General features: G+C 43.6%; 1 protein-coding gene across 1 annotated transcript in view; it reads left to right on the plus strand.

Annotated features, from left to right (window-relative positions):
• Window positions 1-1,775: 1,775 nt before the first annotated feature.
• The window catches only part of SLC38A4 (solute carrier family 38 member 4), a 71,798-nt gene continuing 52,097 nt past the window's right edge, over window positions 1,776-21,476 (plus strand). The window contains exon 1 of the mRNA XM_030548890.1: window positions 1,776-1,861. The gene's annotated coding sequence lies outside the window, so the exon portion shown is untranslated. The remainder of the gene's footprint in view (window positions 1,862-21,476) is intronic.

A 21,476-nucleotide genomic window follows, 5' to 3' on the forward strand; every position in this document is an offset into this window, starting at 1 on the left:
ATATGTGGATTTATTTATCACTAATCTTCTAGAATGTTCTGGACCTTTGTAGAATCTCGTGGAACCTTCCAGATTCTCCTTGACCCTTCTAGAATGTTGTCAACCATGACTTCGTGGATATATAAGGGGCGGGCCATCACCAGTCAGTCAGTGAGATATAAGAACGAAGTGAGAGCCCAGCTGTGATATTATGAACCTTGTTTTATTGTTTTATTGTGTAATTGTGAAAGTATACTTGTGTTTTAAGGCTAATAAAGGTCATATTTAATGAGATGCCAGAGATATCTATGTAACCACTATCTACTCAACAATATACAAAAATACTGTTATTTCTTTCGCCATGCTTTACACATAATGTTTGATGACTTTCTAAGACTGCAGAACATAGACTTTTGCTCTCCCTCATACTGCCTGTCCCCCTCTCCTCCCATAGAAAATAAAAGATGCCCTGAAGTAGATTTTCCTGAAGATAAGGAATGGACATGTAAGGAAAGTGCTGGAGGGAGGCAGGCACCGAAGAAGCTCTTCACCTGGGGCACCATTTGTTTTAGGGCGGGCCCTGATGAAACTTACTAGCAACTAATCAGTTCCATTGTTTAAACAGAATGAAAAGTTTAACATAACAATATAAACCTTGAAAAGTCAGTTAGATTTATAAAAATTATTTCAGTTTCAATAATCTCAGGGGGCCTTTCCTACAAAAGCATTGTCTTCAAGAGTGGGTAAGGTCCTGATGTCCTCATTTTGGGGCCGAGCACCATATCAACATATTTAATTTACATAGTACAACTAGCATGCAAGGGAAAATAAAAACAGAGGCACCGGCTTAAAGAATGACAGCGGCAAACTAAGGGCATGGTGAGCTCATCTGAAATAGCAAAATGGTAGTTATGTCATATTAATAATATGTAAATACTTAATATACTTCTTATTAATAAGATCACCACACTCCAAAGGAGAATATGTAGATCAGTGAGTTGTGGTCCTATATTAAACAATTTGTTACTCTGCCCACAGCTAAAATATGCTACATGCCAAACTGTGCTGTCATAGGAATATCAAAAAACAAAAGGGAGCAAATTCAAGCAGACACAACTCTCGCTGAGTTATTTGGCAACTAGTAGCTTTCCTTAAAAAAACAGGTAAGTTTAATGGCATTATGACTCAACAGAGGGATGGTCAAAAATTTGCCCATGGGATCAGTTTTAAAGGATTCTTTGAAACATCTATAATGATAAATAATATAGCCATTGGATATATAGAGATTGCAACTCAGGCTTTGCATCTTGTACATTTCTGTTCCCACTTCTACTGGACAAACAATTATGATGAAATATTGAAAATGAGATTAAATATACCCTACTCAACATCATTAGGGTTTTTCTTTTGTAAGCCCTGAATATGTACAGACATCACAGTGCATTACGCAAAAAGCATACATTTAAAACACAACTCCCTAAAAACTGTATATTAAATTATAACAGAATAAAATCACTTGGAATAGAGTCAATTCTATTCTGTTTAGAAAATAATTGTGCTACTTTTCTTTATAGCCATGCTCCCTCTTTTCCCTTTCACACACAGAACAGCTGAACACGTCCACCTGGGAGGATGCTTTTTGTTTACATCTCAGGTTGCTAGCTCACTACCATTGGTGGTTTTTTCTGAAAGGGAGGGGTCCGGGTGAAATGAGAGGCTGGGGATGCTGCCCCCTATCACATGATGGAAATTTCCACTCTTTAGAAAGCAGGAAAGAAAAGAAAAGAAAAGAGAGGGTCTCAATCCACACTTTCTAACACTCCTCGTAGGGTCGTGCCATTTTCACATGTGCTTCGTCCTAAAAGAATTTACCAAAAACAAGGTGGGTAATTCTAGCTCTTTGAACACAATTCTACGCGATTTCTAAAGACCAAGAAAGCTTGTTAAATACGGATGTAGCTATTTATACATATGGATCTACAGGTATCTCTTACTACAGGGTGTAACACACCCTCACATCCTTGTGTGAGTACAGCCTACGTTTAGGCTTGGCAGAACGGCTGTTTTTAACATGTTGGCTTTCACCATTTCAAATGAGCCCGCTTTGAGTGGATTGAAGTGTAATGACCGTATTAACTGTGGGCATGCAGCACGCCACAAACTACCGAGGGCGACTGGGGACGGCTTTATTGTATGTGTGGGAGTTTGCATTGGAACAGGGAGCCCGGAATTGCAAACGAAACCCAGCGAGTTGTGTCTTGCTCGTGGTTTCATTGTGTTTCTTTGTCGTTGTGTACATATCGAAAGCACTCTACTAGCGTGGGAGGGAAGTTATTCAGGGGTCTGTGAGGAAGAGCTGCAGAGTGCAGAGAGGGCGTCGTGCTGCTGCTGGGGGCTGGCGGAGAGGGCTTGATAGGAAGGATGGCAAAATGTATTAAGTGTGCGGTTTGCGAAGTGCGATGGGGAGACGGGGGTGGGGGGGGTTGCACAATGCATTACGGGAATAGGGTGCGGGTTGCACCCCACAGAAAGGGTGGCAGGCTTCCGCTGGGAGAAGACTGCACAGGATCGGATTCCGGCGCGGGGAGAGTGGCCCTGTGCCGGGACTGTGCTGGAGTGTGTGTTACAAGGGGTTAGTGAACTTAGGGAGGGGCAGTAATTCAGAGTGTCCGAGAGAGGGGGGCCAGGGGAGGGAGGAGACTGTGCTGCGGGCGGCAGGGAATACGAGTTGCTAGGTAGGAAGGAAGGGATGTAGAAGTTTTCATGTGTATGCAGCCTGGAATAGAAGCGAAAACCCCTGCCACGTTCAGCGTTGAAAACAGACACGTCCCCCTATCGCCAGAGCAGCTGCTGTGCCAGTGCCTGGGAGGGAGGGACCGCGCCTGTCCCCGCTCTTGGTGACGCTTGTGACCAGGTGTGTTCACGCTGAGCAGCTCCCCGGCAGAAGCCAGGGGCGCCGGATCTGGCCTCGCAGGATCCTGGCCCTGCTTTGCTGGCGCCTGGCACTAGCCGCCTCGCCAGTCCCGCGGCGTGTGCCCTGGAGGCGCCGCGCTCCCCTCGCAGCCGCAAACGCAGTGCAGCGAGCGGCGCAGCCCTGCCGGGGGGCGGTGAATACAGGGGGGAGCCACTGTCTGTAGATAGGGGCGCCAGGCGGGGCGGCTGCTCCACGTACTCCCGAGGGGCTCTGTGCCCTGCTGTCCCACCCACGGGCTCCGGTGGCGAGCTCTGTGCAAGCAGCAGCCGCCGCCGGGTCTCCTGGCCGCTGGCCTCACTGGCAGCCAGCGCCACCTGTCACCGGCCCGGGGGGGGGGCCGCGGCAGCTGGGCAGAGGCGGTACCGGGAGCTGGAGCGCCCACCCTGTTTGCCGGGGCTGGCCGCGCCTGCGCGTAGCGCCGCCCCCTTCTGCAGCAGCTCGGAGGGCGGGGCGGAAGCTCCGCTGGCCCGGCTGGGGGAGAGGGGAGCGCGGGGGGAGCTTTCCATTGTCTGCCCTGGGCGCAGCCTGCCGGGCCGGGGCGGGGACGCTGCGACCGGGGGCTGCGGGGAGCGAGGCAGAGACTGGGGGGGAGGCGAGACCCGCTGTTGGCCACACGAGCTGTGAAGGGGAGCGAGCCGCTTTGCAGCGCTGGGCACAGCCGCGGCAGGGGGGGTCAGTGTTGAAGGGATGCTCCAGGCCACACCACGAGGAGAGGGGTCTTTGGGCTGTAAGCATTTGTGGCTGTTACACAGTCCCTGGCGTTTCAGCCGGGGGGGGGGGGTTTGATCTGGTGATCTGCCCACGTCTCAGACTGAGTAATTGTACTGGACAGTTTAGTGCCCTTACAGTTTCCAGTGGCAGCGACCTTCAGCCCCATCCCTAGACTTCTGTGTTTCACCTTGCCAGTAAAATATGTGAGATAGGGGATTTATGGCTTATTACAACACTGTAACCCACTAACCTTTTTTGGCTTATGACTTGCAGGGGTGTTAATGGGCCACTCTACCTTGAATGGTCCCTTACAATAGCAGTTCTCAACCAGGAGTCCAAGGCCCTTCGGGAGGGCATGCAGGCAGGTTTCAGGGGTCCACCAAAATAAACCGTGTTAAGACTCTCTGGGGCCCAGGACAGAAAGCCGAATCCCAAGCCCCCCTGCCCAGAGCTGAAACTGAAGCCAGAGCAATTTAGCTTCATGGGGGCCCTGTGGCGTGGGTCTCTGGGCAATTGCTCTGCTTGATACTTCCTAATGCCAGTCCTGGCTTTTAATCTCCTGAAAAACAGTTCTTGTGGCACAGGTGGGCCATGGAATTTTTATAGCGGGAGGGAGAGGGGTCAAAGAAAAAGGTTAAGAATCCCTGCCTTACAGTTGTGCAAACTATTTATGCTAAACTATTTGTTCCACCTTGGATTTAGCTCTGTTTATTGATTTATATGGAGACAAGCAGAATTTAGCATTGCGCACTGGAGGAGAAACTCCATCTCCTTTCTGTGACAATGGAAGAGAAGATGTAGGTACAAAGACCCACATACAAACTAATATTTCAGCCATTTGACAGCAATGTCATTTTGAGCTTAAACGGTCTCAATTAACATGTATATCTCAATAATAATCAGGTTTCTAAGGATAGAGGCAATTGAGAACATTTTTTATTATTGTGACTGTTATTTTACTTCCCTCAGCACTGACAAAGGCAGAGTTCCTAAGCAGTAATTTATTTTGACTGAGACTATTTCAAACAAGTCTACCTATCAAGCCTAATGAGGAAGATCCTGTTTCATCTAAGTATATTCACAGCCTTTGAGGAATACCAGAAATTGCAGGTTAATAGGGATCAGTTTGTTAATTATTATGATTATTATTATTACACAGCTCTCTGAAAACTTGTTTTATCTGCAAGTATATGGTTTGTCATATTTATTTATTTGTATGAAGTTTTATGGTGTTTCTAGGCATTTCTGTAGGTTTGATGCAAAGCTGCCTGATTTTTATGTTTCTTTTCAGGAGAGAACAGAAATATGTCCATAATTTTAAATTTATATTTTTGCTGAGGTGACTGTTTTTATAATACATTACAGGATTTTTCTCTATTCACGCATGAGAAAGATATTTATTTCATGTAGTAATTATAGCACATCATTTGGAATATTAAAATTAAGTGGGTCAACCTGAAACACTTCAGTGATGTAAATCTGTTGGATATTTGCTAGAAACAAACATTTAAGAGAAATTTCAAATATTGAAGATGCCTGAATATTTTTTACCAGGTGAAACTTTTTGTTTCTGTACTTGTACTAAAAAATGTGTCATTAGTTCACTCTGTTATGTATCTATTTTTATCTTTATTTTGTTTCTAAATTTTAGTGGTTTACATTCTTCACGTAACATATTCTATCCTGTTTGGGGAGTTTGGGGATAGATTTAAGATGAGAATACTTATAGTGTAAACTCTACCTCATCAGAGTTCCCATCCACCATCCCATGATACTGGGGTTGCCCATGCTTATTGTTCTAGATTACTTTAACTTTTTTGTGTACAATAGCTCTTCTGGACTGGCTCAGGATTTAACGGCTACCATCTCACACCACTGACTTGTTGCAGGGGATGTGTCACTCTAGTTATGTAAGTGGATCTCGTTATTGGTCTGCTATTGGTAACTGAATAGGCAGAGGTACAACCTTTGTTGTAGTTATCACATCTCCTCCTTAAATTAGATGTCAGGGTTTATTTTGCTCTTGAGGGTAGAGGATCTATTTCATTGGTCTCCATCATTGCCTCTTTCTTTGACCATGGCCAGTTCACCTAACTCCTCAATGTCCTTAAGGAGCATTTAGCATACCCATCTGTAAAATAATATATAAAACTACCAGCTTCACATGGTAGGTATATTGAGCGGCTTAATTAATTAATGTCTGTAAAAGCGTTGTAAGAGTCTTGCATGAAAGGCACTACTGAAGTGCAAAACTATTATCAAGTACTATCGCTGATGTTCCATGTGAACCACTGCACTTACAGCTGGAGCTTAACTAATAATTAATAGTGATGATTGTGCTATTGATATTTTAGAGCTCTAGGAGGGATGTGATTCTATGGCTGACACATAATGGGGATACTAAGATTCAGTTGGTTTGTGGTACGTCTGCAAAGGATATTTGTTCATATTTAGAAAACAGAGAATATTAGGATTGGAAGAGACCTCAGGAGGTCATCTAGTCCAACCCTCTGCTCAAAGCAGGACCAACCCCAGCTAAATCATCCCAGCCAAGACTATGTCAAGACGAGCCATAAAAATCTCTAAGGAAGGAGATTCCACCACCTCCCTAGGTAACCCATTCCATTGCTTCACCACCTCTAGTGAAATAGTTTTTCCTAATATCCAACCTAGACCTCCCCCACTGCAATGTCAGACGGTTGCTCCTTGTTCTGTCATCTGCCCCCACTAAGAACAGCCTAGCTCCATGCTCTTTGAAATGCCTTCTGGTAGTTGAAAGCTGCTATCAAATCCCACCTCACTCTTCTCTTCAGCAGACTAAATAAGCCCGGTTCTCTCAGCCTCTCTTCATAAGTCATATGCCTCAGCCCCCTAATAATTTTCATTGCCCTTTGCTGGACTCTCTCCAATTTGTCCACATCCTTTCTGTAGTGGGGGCCCAAAACTGGACACAATATTCCATATGTAGCCTCCAGTGTCGAATAGAAGGGAATAATCACTCGTTCTGCTGGCAGTGCTACTAATGCAGCCCAATATGCTGTTAGCCTTCTTGGCAACAGGGGCACACTGTTGACTTAGTTCCACTTTCTCATCCACTGTAATCCCCAGGTCCTTTTCTGCGGAACTGCCCCTTAGCCAGTTGGTCCCCAGCCTGTAGCAGTGCAGGGATTCTTCTGTCCTAAATGCAGGACTCTGCACTTGTCCTTGTTGAACCTCATCAGATTTCTTTTGGCACAATCCTCCAATTGGTCTAGGTCACTCTGGACCCTATCTCTACCCTCCAGCGTATCTACCTCTCCCCCCATTTTAGTGTCATCTGTAAACTTGCTGAGGGTGCAATCCATCCCATCATCCAGATCATTAATGAAGACGTTGAACAAAACCGGCCCCAAGACCAACCCCTGGAGCACTCCGATTGATCCTGGCTGCCAACTAGACATTGAGCCATTGATCATTACCCACTGAGTCCGACGATCTAGCCAGCTTTCTACCCACCTTATAGTCTATTCATCCAATCCAGTTAATCCAATACTTTTTTAACTTGCTGGCAAGTATATGGTGGAAGACTGTATCGAAAGCTTTACTAGAGTCAAGATTTATCACATCCACCACTTTCCCCATATCCACAGGGCCAGTTATCTCATCATAGAAGGCAATCAAGTTGGTCAGGCATGATTTGCTCTTGGTGAATCCATTTTGACTGTTCCTGATCACCTTCCTCTCCTCCAAGTGCTTCAGAATTGATTCCTTGAGGACCTGCTCCATGATTTTTCCAAGGACAGAGGTGAGGCTGACCGGTCAGTAGTTTCCCGGATGCTCCTTCTTCCCTTTTTTAAAGATGGGCACTATATTTGCCTTTTTCCAATCGTCTGGGACCTCCCCCAGTCACCACAAGTTTTCAGAGATAACAGCCAATGGCTCTGCAATCACATAAGTCAACTCCCTCAGCAGCCTCGGATGTATTAGATCGAGACCCATGGACTTGTGCGTATCTAGTTTTTCTAAATAGACCTAAACATAGAGTTGTTCATAGAATATCAGGGTTGGAAGGGACCTCAGGAGGTCATCTAGTCCAACCCCTGCTCAAAGCAGGACCAATCCCCAGACAGATTTTTGCCCTAGATCCCCAAATGGCCCCCTCAAGGATTGAACTCATAACCCTGGGTTTAGCAGGCCAATGCTCTCCAAGCAGATGTCAGAGTGATTGAAGTCCCCCAGGAGAACCAGGGCCTGTGATCTGGAAACTTCTGTTAGTTGTCCAAAAAAAGCCTCGTCTACCTCATCATCCTGGTCTGGTGGTTTATAGCAAATGCCCACCATGACATCACCCTTATTGCTCTATATTTCTATAGAAAGTAAACTGGCAGGCCTACTCCAGTGAACCCCAGTGAGCAGCATATCCTGTACACAGCTAAATGTAGAACTGGTATTTCAAGAAGACTGACCAGTATAATCTTTCACCTTTCTTTAAATACAATAGAGATTTAAAAAAAAAGCAGTTGCCAATAGCAATTCAAGTAATTGCTCAAGTAATCAGTGCAAGAAGGTTCAAAGTGGAAGGTATGTGCCAATATGCATCATCAGCATTTCCTTTGGCAGCCTTATCTAGCAAAATGGGAGCATGTAGGGCTACCAAGTTACCAAGAAAGATCAGACTATGATTGGACTGTCATGTGTGAACCCCACTGCCATGGTTGGACCAAAACAAACTGAGGGCTTCCTTCTCAGTCCTACAGAAAATTCCTCCATGGAACTGTTTGGACTGAAGGTATATTGATGGCTTGGCAGCAAGGATGTAGTTTGGTTGGACGAGGCTTGGGTACCAGTTTTGCCAAACAGGAATATAATCAAGAATAATCATTAGGCATAACTGGAAAGCAGCAGCATGAATGACTTCATGTCTATGCCAAGGATTTGGGATTTTTTGAGATACAAGATTGTGCCTATGGTACGATATAGTTTGGACCTCATAGATGAAAGTGAGGAAATTAGATTCACTTGGGAAGCTACTTAAGCTTAGCAGATTGAGATAAAGTATGCATACTCCTAAACAAAAAGGAAGAAAACAACTGCCTGATTAAAGGGCACGGTACAAGACATTTTTCATTTATGCAAAAATGGAAAGCCAGCCCAATCAAGACAATTAAAAGGAGCATACAGTATTGCAGGTAAAATGCATGATGAAAATTAGTAGCAGTAAGAGGGAAAATGAATAGCAAGTAGTCAAAGGCTTTGTCTACACTAGCACTCTCGTTGGCAACACTTTTGTTGGTCAGGAGTATGAAAAAACACAACCGTGACTGACATAAGTTTTACCGACAAAACTGCTGGTGTGGACAGTACTATGTCGGCAGGAGAGCCTCTCTCCCACCAGCAAAGAGCGACTACACAGGAGACCTTACAGCAGCACAGCTGTTGCAATACAGCTATGCCGTTCTAAGGTCTGTAGTATAGACATAATCAAAGACTTAAAAGTAAACCATACATTCTGATAGCCCCAGTTCTGGAAAAACATAACGTGCTTAACTTTACTCCTAAGAGTAGTTCCACTGAAGTCATTTTCCCTCATGGAAGTCAATGGGACTTCTCACAGATGTAAGTCTTTGCAGAATCTCAGGATATCGAGAAGGCGGAAGATTGCAAGAGAAATAGTGGGTGTTCTGGACTGTCAGGGAGCAAAGAGAGCCATTAAGGATCTGACATTTCTGAGATGCTAAATAATTTATTTGCAGCAGTTTTTACCTCAGAGGATATTGGGTAAATATCCAAGTTTACTTTTTTCCTGACAATAAAGACGAAGCACTGTCAATCAAAGGCAAAGGTGCAAGAACAAACAGATAAATTAAATAGCAACAAGTTGTGTTGTGTTGTACTGTTAACAATATATTGTAAAAACAATTTGAAATTGATAGATGTTTGTCTGAATGTATTTCTTCAGAAAGGTTCCACTGTATCTTAGAAGCAGCATATCTGCTATGTGATGCAGGGGTTGCTATGGTGAGTTCACATATCTTATTTAATACTGTACCAGAGTAAATAGACATTGTAACAATCTCTGTTAGTGCTGCTAGTAGTAAGGCAATGTCAGCATTTTTCTCATAAATACTTGTTTTCATGATGAAACTTGGCCTAAAAGTCTAAACTAAAGGAGAAAAAAGAAGGCTTTTCAAAACCAAACCTACAGCTTTCTTACTTTTTTTGAATGCATGTGTTTTATATGTGTAATATGAATGTATGTGTACACATAAAATGAAGAAATATTAGAGATATTTTGTTTGTTAAAAAAGATTAGAAGTTTGTGTCAATCCTACTTTTTAAATCCTCTCACTCCAAAGTGGCTTTTGTCGTTGTTGTTTTTTGTTTACTTTATTGAAATGTGTAGGCTATTAACACAAGATGTTGATTATAATGTTTTGTATTTAAGAAAACTTTTATTATTTAAGGCTCAGTTTTCATTTACACTAACGACCCTTTACACAGCATAAGAAGCCCCTCAAATAGGTGTAAATTACATTATACTCAATTTACAGCCTCTTTGTACTGCCAGAGAAGCTAAAGGGACGTTTGTGTAAATGAGAATCAGGCCTTTAACTACATAATTACTCCGTTAACTAAATGGCATCAGAATTTAACTTACAGACATGACAGTCCATTGTTTTAGAACAATTATTTGATCTGTATTCCAGGATAACATATAATACAGCAGGGCATTGATAAGAGTAAATCTTTTATAAATCTATTTATTTTTCTAATCCTTAGCTCTGGAAAAAGGTAAATAACTCTGAGTGAACCTACCCTTTGCACTTGGTGAGATCTCACATTGTGTTTAGTGTGTCTCTATCAATGTTCACACATTAGTTTGTAAGTAGAGCTGATTGAAATTTTTCCATCAACTTTTTATTATTATTATTATTATTTTATTAACAAAATCAGGTTTTCAACTAATTGAAAATTATTGCGGGAAATGTCTTTTCCTCAAAAAAAATTCCCCATTGGACAATCAGAAATTTTGAGCCAGAAACTGCAACAACAACAACAACAAAATCCACTGAAAAGCACCAACAATTGATTTTCAACCTAAAATCTTCATCTTTCAAGTTTGGGGTTTTTTTAATTAAAAATCAACATTTTACATGGAAAACCTCTGACCTATTTGTAAGACCTAATTACACCTTATTCTTGTATGTGTAATACTGGGACTTGCATACGAGCTAACGTGTGGCACTTGTGGAGTACATAAGTTAGGAGCAGGGATAGTTTCAATCAATCAGTTAGAGTGAATGGAGTTCTCAGGACCAGAGTGTTTCTCCTGCCTGAATTTGAGGCTGAGCAAACACATCCCTCCCAGCAGCCAGGAGAAAAGGGGAAGGAGATATAAATAAAAACCTCCAACCTGTCTGCACATCATCAGCTGGCAAGGGGTAAAAGCTATTTTTCTGGCTATTCGGTGCCACAGCCAGAAAGAGAGAGGAAATAAAGCATCAGATTCGTCCCTGTCTTATGCCATATGCCACATATAGAAGTTAGGTTTGCTTAAGGTATAAATCAAAGCCCGTTGTGAAAAACAGAATTTTTGGGAGCTTCCAGAAAAATTGTTCTGATGTCCTTGCATTGCAGTGTTTGTTATGAGCTGTTATAATATCAGGACATCACTCCTCCATTATTTGATCAGTCTCTGGAACGCCATTTGATGTATTGAATGTCCCATGCTACAAGGTTAAATATTACTGGGCTGCAGAAAGATGACGGAGAGAACACTGTATTAAATAAAATATTTCTCCTAGGGGAATTGTACGCCACTGTGCATGCGCAGAATTTGTGTTCCCCTGCATATTTCTTTGCTTCCCTGCAGAAAAATGACCTTTTGACAGGGAAGCAAAGGGAAGCTGCAAGAGCAGTCACACACCACTCCCTAACTGCACAAGTATGTTGTTTCAGGCACCTGGAGCAGCCAGCGGAGAGGTAAATCAGTGCAGGGCTGGAGACACTCCAGCCAGTGGCTCCTACTCTGAGCCAGGATCAGCTGCTAGTCCTGGTTAGGCTAAAGGCAGGAGAGGACAGGACTACTTCTTCCCCTGCAAGGATTGTCGGGGGCTGTGTCAGACCCACACCCAAAACCTCCCCCAGTTGCAGGAAGCTCAGCATCCTCCCCTGCTTCCTGACCCCATTGCTCTTCAGCTGCAGAGTGAGGGGTCACTGTACAGGGACCTGATCCCCCATCTGCCCAACCCCATGTATCTGGATCTCCCATACCCAGACACCTGCGCCAAGCCTCACCCTATACACCCAGAACCCCCCTAGCCCTCCTGACCCAAACCCCACCCCATTGAACCTGAACCCATGCATCTGGAGCCCCGTGCACTCAGGCCTCCGGACTCCCACCCCTGCACCCAGAGAACCCCCCACTGAGCTCCTTGTATTCAAACCCCCAATCTGCTAAGACCAACCCCTGCACCATCCTAAGCCCCTACATCCAAACCCCCATGCCACTGACCCCCAATTAGCTGCACCCAGACCCCTACCCCACCAAGCTCCACTCCCCAGCATCCAGACCCCTTCACTGACCTCCATCCACTTTCACCTGCGCCTCTGTGCATTCACATCCCCTTACACCTAGACCCGCCACTGAGCTGCCTGCACCCAGATAGTCCCACACAGAATCCTCTCACCCTACACGTGGATCCCCCCATCCTGTGCCCCTCTGCACTTGGATCCTGCCTAGTTGAACCCGCCTGCCTCAGTCCTGGTGCACCTGGCACAGAGGGGCAGGGCCCCAGAATGTTTCTGGGCAGACCCAAGCCTTGTGCTGTGTCAAGGTCAAATGAAGCCTTATCACTGAGTCCATGTTGTGGGGGTGCGGGTGGGGAGACTGCAGGATGATCTCCCATCTCCATGCAGTCAGTAGCCTGTGCTCCCCACTGCCATGCTGAAGCCTCTATATTTAGTTATTGACAAAACGTGCAGAATTTTAAAATGTGTGCACAATTTTTGGCAAAGAATGCCCTCAGGAGTAGAATATGCACTGCAGCTCCATGTTTTATGGTCATGGGATTCTTTCATGCTGTTTTCAAATGCAGTGCAGTGTTTGAGTATTCAGCATTCAGAGACCAAGAGCTGCAGCCATATAGAAATAATAGAATATCCTTCCTAGATCAATAAATAGGTATAAAATATAGAAAAGAATGGATTCTATGTTTTGTTGCGCCACTGATCCATCAACAAAGAGTGATTTTTACCTAGCAGACAGTACACTCTTCAAAAACGACATCACAGCGAAGGTATAGGTAATTAGCCTTTTTTTCCCCTAACAGTCTTTATATTTATACTTTCATCAGGAGTCAATTTTAGGGTTATTTGTATAGTCGGTAACATTCAACAATGTCATTCTAAAACAACAGGACAATTTGTCTGTCTTTTTCTCATGCATATATAATAATTGTGCAACTCTGTGGCCTCCATTTAAGTCTCCATTCAAGAAAATTGGTTGGAATTAATAGCATGAAATCCTGGATATGAAATCAATTGGAGTTTTGCAATTTACTTTAGTCGACTTTAGTCGGACCAGGATTTTGCCCATAACCTTCAGACATTCCGGAATGGTTAATCAAAGATGTGTGTAAATAAACATGCTATGCACTCTGCTCTAAAGGTTGTCATATGAGGGGATGGGGTCTGGCCAACTGTCAAACAGACTTGATTTCCATTACGCAAGGGTCTTCAACTGACTATTTTGGCAGTTCTAGAGAGGGAAATCCCAAGTAGCATCAGCAAGGGCAACCCAGCAAGTCTTGATCACTGTGACAGGGCATAGATAATCCCTCAGATAAGTGGATCCTAAAACATTGAAGTCTTTAAAGGTAATAAGTACTCAGAAACAGGCAGACAAAAGCACAGAGCATGAAACATCAGGGCAGCGTACTCACAGCAAGCCCATAAACTCTGCTTTCGGAGGCAAGGGGTTGCATATTGCAACAGCTGAAACCTCCCTCGTTATATCCTTGGGGGCTGCCAGTTTAGGAAGAAATCACTTGAGAGCAGACAGCTAACAAAGCTACCATTTATTTACAGACACAGAGCTCACCTAACCGGCCAAAGCTGGCTGGGCTATCCCCTAATAATCTAGCTCAGTTGCCATAGGAACAAAAACCATGACAACCAAATATACAACATATTCCTCCCACCCTAATAAGAACATCCCCTAAATAAAACACACACTAGACTAGAGAAGGAGGGTAGACTGCCTCCATTCCCGGCTAAACCCTGGGGATTATTTTGCCCCATAATCGTGGGTTCGCCCTCGCTAAAGATCCAGCCGATGAGGAGGCCTTCTGTCTCTAGGTGGATTGCGGCGAACTTCTGGTGTTGTTGCACCCGAAAGTACCATGGGCTCAGGGTCCGCAGCATGAACAGGTGAGGAGGTGGTATCAGCTCGTGCTGGGCAAAGGGGTATCTCAGCCGCCGGCAGTAATGGAGGAGAACAGGAACAGGTGATTTGTGATTCGGTGTCTCACCAGAAGAGGTGAAGTCAGACCACTCAACTGCAGATGTGTCCTGAGGACTGGCATGACCTGGCAACAGCTGATCTACATGTCGCCGCCAGGTAAGATTCTCTTCAGTCCGGACTGTGTAGGAAACAGGTCCTGTTTGAGTGATGATCGTGGCAGGGACCCATTTAGCTCTGGAAGTATAATTCTGAGCCAAAACTGGCTGTCCTGGGCTAAAGGTTTGGTCTTTTGCTCTGGGTGCCCATCTGATGACTTGATATTGCTGCTGATGTTGCACAATTTGTTGGGGTTCAGAAAGTTTCAGCAGATCAAAGCAAGTGTGCAGCTCTCGTCCCATCATTAGAAAGGCCGGGGATGCCTGGGTCATAGCATGAGGTGTGTGTCTGTAGGAAAGTAAGAAGCTATCCAGACGCTTTTGAATGGAGTATTGTCCCCGTGCTGATTTCAAAGCGTGTTTCATTGTCTGCACAAATCTTTCAGCTAATCCATTGGTGGATGGATGATATGGTGCTGACGTGGTGTATCCCATTTGCCGTCATAAAATCTTGAAACTCCTGAGAGACGAACTGCGGTCCGTTGTCACTCACAAGTTGTTCTGGCAGACTGAAACAACTAAAGAATCCCTGTAGTTTTTGGATAGTACTCTCTGCGGTAGTGGACTGCATTCTAGAGACTTCTGGCCATTTAGAATGGGCATCTACTGCCACCAAGAACATGCTTCCTTCAAGGGGGCCAGCGAAGTCAATGTGAATACGTTGCCACGGGTTTTCAGGCCAGTCCCATGGGTGTAGGGGTGCCCACTGGGGTGCATTCCTCACACCCTGACATGACATACAAGCTTTTGCCTTCTCTTCAATAGCACTGTCCAATCCAGGCAACCAAAAATAGCTTTGTGCAATTTCCTTCATGCGCACTATTCCACAGTGACCGGAATGTAGCTGTTCTAACATCTGTGATCTCAGTGGTGGTGGAATAATGACACGTCTCCCCCACAACAAACAACCAGATTGGACCAATAACTCCGTCCTCCTGGACATGTAGGTAGCAAGGTCGGGTGAGACCGGAGAGGTTTGTCGAGATTTTCCATGCATCACCAGGTCCATAACTTGGGACAATACTGGGTCAACGCGAGTTGCCTTCTTTATCTGAGTAGCAGTGATGAGTGTATTCTCTACCTGTTCAAAGTAGAAGATTTCCTTTTGGGCACTATCTTGATGTTTGACCGGCAAAGGCAACCTTGAGAGGCCATCTGCATTGCCGTGCAGAGTGGATTTCCAATATTTGATTTCATATGTGTGTGCTGAAAGTAACAATGCCCAACGTTGCATATGACTAGCAGCTAATGGGGGAATGCCTGTGTAAGGTCCAAAAATTGACGTCAGAGGTCAATGGTCTGTGAGAAGAGTAAACTTTTGCCCAAACAGGTACTGATGAAACTTCTGAATTCCAAAAACAATTCCTAACGCCTCACGTTCGATTTGGGCGTAGTTATTTTCTGCTTTGCTTAGAGTGTGTGAAGCAAAAGTAATAGGTCTCTCTTCTCCCAAAGGCATAATGTGTGACACGACTGCTCCCACTCCATAAGGGGAGACATCGCAGGCCAATTGTAGGGGTAAGGATGGATCAAAGTGCATTAGAACTTCAGAATTTAGCAATGCATCCTTAGCTTTGTTAAATGCAACATCACAGGCTTCAGTCCACTTCCAGGCCTTGTTCTGCCCCAGGAGCTCATGAAGTGGTTTTGGCAGTGTGGCTAACTATGAGATGAACTTTCCATAATAGTTCAGTAGTCCTAGAAACGAGCGCAGCTGGCTTACATTTCGAGGTGGGGGAGCCTCCACAATAGCTTTAACTTTTGCAGGGGCCTTATGAAGACCTGCAGAATCAATGATGTGTCCCAAATATTCAACAGAGGGCTTGAAGAATTCACACTTGTCTTTGCGAACGCATAGGCCATACTCTTCCAGTCTTTGTAGGGTAGCCTCTAAATTCTTTAAGTGATCCTCTTCATTCCTTCCAGTGACCAGGATATCATCCAGATAGCACTGAACTCCTGACAAGCCACACACGATCTGGTCCATAGCCCTCTGGAACAGGGCGGGAGCAGACATTATTCTGAAGGGTAGGTGACAGTATCGATAAAGCCCCTGATGAGTCACAATAGTCAACAGCTCTTGGGACTTTTCATCAATGTGCATCTGTAAATATGCTTGACTCAGATCAATCTTACTGAACTTTTGTCCCCCAGCCAGGCTTGCGAAGAGGTCATCAGTGCGGGGAAGCGGGTATTGCTCTGCACACGACACTGGGTTGACAGTGACTTTAAAATCACTGCAAATCCGGAGAGAGCCATCTTTCTTCACTATTGGAACGATAGGAGTGGCCCATGAGCTACGGCTAACTGGTAATTAGGACTCCACTGGTGACCAAGCGCTCCAGGTCTGCTTCAACTTTTGGCCTGATGGCATATGGCACAGTTCGGGCTTTCAGATATTTTGGTGGACTGTCAGGTTTAATGTTCAATGTCACAGTGATTTCCTTCATACTTCCAAAATCATCTCCGAAAACAGCAGCATGTTTCCTTAGTATAGGGGTTAGACTGGTTTCTTCTTTAGTCATCCGGTGCACTTCTGCCCAGTTCAGCTGAATCTTCCCAAGACAAGACCTACCCATTAAGGCTGGGTAGTTACCTCTCACCACAAACAGTGGCAATTTAGCAGCCTGTCCATTGAGCTCTACCTTGACATCAATAGTGCCCAACATGGGCACAGCTTCTCTTGTATACATCTTCAGAACAGTTTTTGTTGCCTTAAGCGGAAGATGCTGTAGCTTTTCTTTATACACAGTCTCGGAGACCAGCGAGACTGCTGCACCGGTGTCCAGTTCCATGCGTATAGGTTTGCCATCCAACAACGGGGTTACCCAGTATTCATGTGACCCCACCGCCAAAGACAAAACATGCAGTGGCAATTCCTCTTGCGATGAGGTATCACCTTGATCATCCTGGGATCTGCTCTAGGGTATACAGGGTTCCTCTTTTTGTTGGCCAGACCACAGGCCTCTTTTTCTTTTGTTTACAGGCACACTCAATGTGTCCCTTTTTGCCACAGTGTCAACACACCAGGTTCTTACACCAGCATTCTGATGCCTGGTGACCTGGCTTACCACAGCGGTAACATTCTTGACTCTGCACAGTTTTGTGGGTAGGTTCTTGTGACACTTTTTGCACCCTAGGGGATGCACCGATGTATTGTGCCTCCCTTGTAGCCAGTTCCATGGAGACAGCAATATCAACAGCCTTCTGTAATGAAAGCTGAGCCTCTGTCAGTAGGCGCTTCCGTATAGCTTCACTGTAGAGGCCACACACTAACCTGTCATGCAGGGCATCATTTAACAGCTCTTTAAATTCACAGTGTTCTGCTAGCTTTTTTAAAATTGCTACAAATTGTACAACTGTTTCATCTTCTTTTTGGTCTCTTTTGTGGAACCAATATCTTTCAGCAATTACCAGTGGTTTTGGGAAAAATGGGACCCCAGGATTCCCACAATGTCACTGTAAGATTTAGTCTCAGGCTTAACAGAGTGTAGTAAACTGCGTAGCAGGGAATAGGTTTTAGCCCCTACAACACTTAAGAATATTGGCACCTTCTTCGCTTCTGTAATGTAATTTGCAATAACAAAAAGCTCAAAACGCTCAGTATACATATGCCACTGCACTATATTCTCATCAAAAGGTTCCAGTGGCCCGGTCAGAATAGCCATGATTTTTAGTTTCACTTTCACAGTCAGTGCAAACAAGCAGTTTTTTTGTTTTTGTTCTTTACCTTGACTTCTACTTCCTTCTGTTACTGGAGCAGCACCGGAATCCCATCCTCCGTCACCACTTGTTATATCCTTGGAAGCAGCCGGTTTAGGAAGAAATCACTTGAGAGCAGACAGCAGACAGCTAACAAAACTACCATTTATTTACAGACACAGAGCTCGCCTAAGGCCGAAGCTGGCTGGGCTATCCCCTAATAATCTAACTCAGTTGCCATAGGAACAAAATACACAACATCCCTGTTTTCCTTAAGGGCAGCCCCAACTAGAGTGCATTCCCTTTGAAGTGACAAAGGCATGGATCTCTCTGGCAGGCCTACAGAACATATAAAAACAAGTCACAGCCTCTGGCTGTATGAACAACTGAGTATGACTCATTGGCTGCAGACCTTATTGCCAAAGAGTGGGACACACACCTCAAACAGGTGCAGCCTTCACCCACTTTGTTTAATGCTTTTCCCATCAACAAATACTGTTTTCATATTATCTAGCTTTAGTTTTAGCTATTTTACATTGATGCATTTCTCTACCTCATTAGGCACAAGACAGCAGGCACACCACTGAATTGGTACAAGTACATTCAACAGGGGTTTAGCAAGAATGCAACCTTCTGAGACTGCACATGTGAGAACCTGCAGGGAGGAAGAGCAATTACTCAACACAATTATCTAGGTTCTCTCATTCCTGTGTGCTGAATTTTTACAGCAAAGGTCAGAGGGACATTCATTGAATAGATAAACAAAACTTACCCAGTCTGTTGGGTTTTGTATGTGCTTTAACATTCCCAGAGTTATAGCTTTAAATGTGATTTTTCCCAGCATGCACTATTCTACAATACAACAATGTATGCCCCTACCGGATCAAAGAGCTCACTTATACATGGGCAGGGTAGGGTACTGAAGTAAGCACTGTTCTTTTTAGCTGATGGGGTGATTTTGCCATTTTAAAGAATATATGTTTTTATGCACCAATTAAAATAATCAAACTTTGCAAAGTGATGCTGTATACTGGGAAAAATAACCATTTACCTGATCCTCTCTAGGCTAGTTCCATGTGTCAGCCAAACTTCATGGCACCTAAAACATAAAAAATTGTACTTTTAAAATCACTTATCTGCTGAAGGCCTCACCTACCTTTGCTCTTTGGAACGTTCAGCACATATATCTTTACAGTTAACTACTTTTTTAAAATATGCATTTCAAGTCATCTTTATAGCTGAAAGTCTACCCATAATTTGCCTGGCAGTACCTGTGTTTTGCAATGTCTGATGTCATGGGCATATGTTACATTTTTGAGGAATAATGGACTGAGTTTAAGACTGTGTCTTAACTACAAATTTACTTGCTCTTCATTTTGTGAAAGACTTGGCATTTCATAAATATAGTTGTTACTTTGGAAGAGTTGCCATTATTTTTTTTCTATTGTTCATAGATACTTTATAAATGGGTTCTAGAAATACCTGCTCCTCTATTACATCGACAGAGCTGTAGAATGTAGATCTTGAAAGCCATTCCACAGCCACACCTGCTACCTTCCATTAGCTGGAAGAAGAAGATTCTCTTTCAATCTTGCTGGGCCACAATGATTTGCTGACTGGTTTTCCATGTGCAGATGTTCAAGACATGAGGCTATTGCCTGTAGCATTTTTCTGGTTACACAATTTTTCTGGTTACACAAGCAACTTCCATGCCTTATGGAACTATACCTTTCTCTGTGGAATCAGATATTTTTCTTTCTGATCTGTGCTCCAATTCTTGGGAAAGTTTATCATTCCTGGGAGCATTTGTTTATGAAAGTGTTTTTACTCTGACAGGCTGTGAGATATCAAACGTTAAAAATTATGTCATTCTGTTTATTATTTTGGATTTTTTCCACCTCAATTTTGACATGATTTTAGTTGCTATTGAGAACAACTATATCCAGAAACCAGTGATTTATTCTTTTAGGACCAACTTATAATAACCCTACTCATATTGAAACCAATGGAATCACTTGGAGTAAATTTGCTATTGAATGGATAACCCCTTGAGTAAGTTACTGTTCAGTGTGGAAGGGGCATCGTTTGATCCTTAATGTCTGGAAGGCCAGCTTTCAAACAGAGTAAAACATTAGACTCTAACTTTAGCTGCTTATGAGACATCAGATGCTAAAATCACATCAGAGAGAAAGGGGGTGAAGTTTGAAAAGCAAGAGAGTAATCGGCATGGATATTTTAAAGTAAGTTGTCTAATGATAACGAAAGCTCTTATATAGCATTTTTCATGATCAAAATCCGGTACAAGCGTTAACTAATACTCACAACACCCCTGTATAGTAGGAAGTAAGTATCGTTATACATATTTTATATATAAGGATTGGAAAGGTATAGTTCATATTCCATTGAAAAGCTTTGCAATCAGTAATTTGCTTTTAGTCTTGATAGTTCCTACGATGATGCTGTCATAGTATCTTTCCCCAATCTGAACCTTAAAGTCCAAAAGTTGGGGTGCCAGCATGAATTCCTTTAAGCTTAATTACCTGCTTAGATCTGATAAGCTGCCACCAATCAAGAATTCCAGTGCCTGATACACTCTGGTCCCCCCAAAACCTTCTCTGGGGACCCCAAGACCCAAATTCCTTGAGTCTCACAACAAAGGGGAATAAACCATTTCCCTTCTCCCTCCTTCCTTCCTCCCAGCTCTTGCCCGCCCTGGGTACACTAGGAGATCACCGTGATTCAAACTCCTTGAATCACCACACAGAGAGGAATGTTAGCTTCCCCCCCACTCTTCTTTTCCCTTCACCCAGAGGCAATACAAATTCAAACTTTGTGAATCTAAAACAAAGAGGAAATTCACCTTTCCCTTCTCCCACTGCTTTCTCTCCCTTCTTCCCACCAATTCCCTGGTGAGTACAGACTCAGTTCCTTTGAGCCTTAACTAGGAGAAAAAAATCAAACAGGTCTTAAAAAGCAAAACTTTTAATAAAAAGAAAGAAAAAAGGTAAAAGTTATCTCTGCAATTTAGATGGTAAAAGTTACAGGGTCTGTCAGCTTATAGAAACTGGAGAAAAAACCTCCTCCAGCAGAAATACAATTTAAAATACTTCCAGCCAAATACACATTAGCAAATAAAGAAAACCAATTAAAAAGACTAAACTGCCTTTCTATTTGCACTTACTATTTGAATAGAAAATTAGAGCCTGTAGTACGTCCGGTTGCTCTCAGATCCCAGAGAGAACAAAGCAAAACCCAAAAAACACAAACAAAGGCTTCCCTTCACCGAGATTTGAAAGTATCTTGTTTCCTGATTGGTCCTCTGGTCAGGTGTCCGGTTCACTGTTTGTTAACCCTTTACAGGTAAAAGAGACATTAACCCTTAACTATCTGTTTATGACAGATGCTCATTCTTAAAACTATCACTAATAGTCTTGTTTCTCATCACTCTCTTAACATAGAGTAGAGATAATCCAAGGTTTTCAAAATATTGATGGGGAAAAAAGGAAAGAAA

The sequence above is a fragment of the Gopherus evgoodei genome, chromosome 1 (assembly GCF_007399415.2).
Source record: "Gopherus evgoodei ecotype Sinaloan lineage chromosome 1, rGopEvg1_v1.p, whole genome shotgun sequence".
In the NCBI taxonomy this organism is placed as follows: domain Eukaryota; kingdom Metazoa; phylum Chordata; order Testudines; family Testudinidae; genus Gopherus; species Gopherus evgoodei.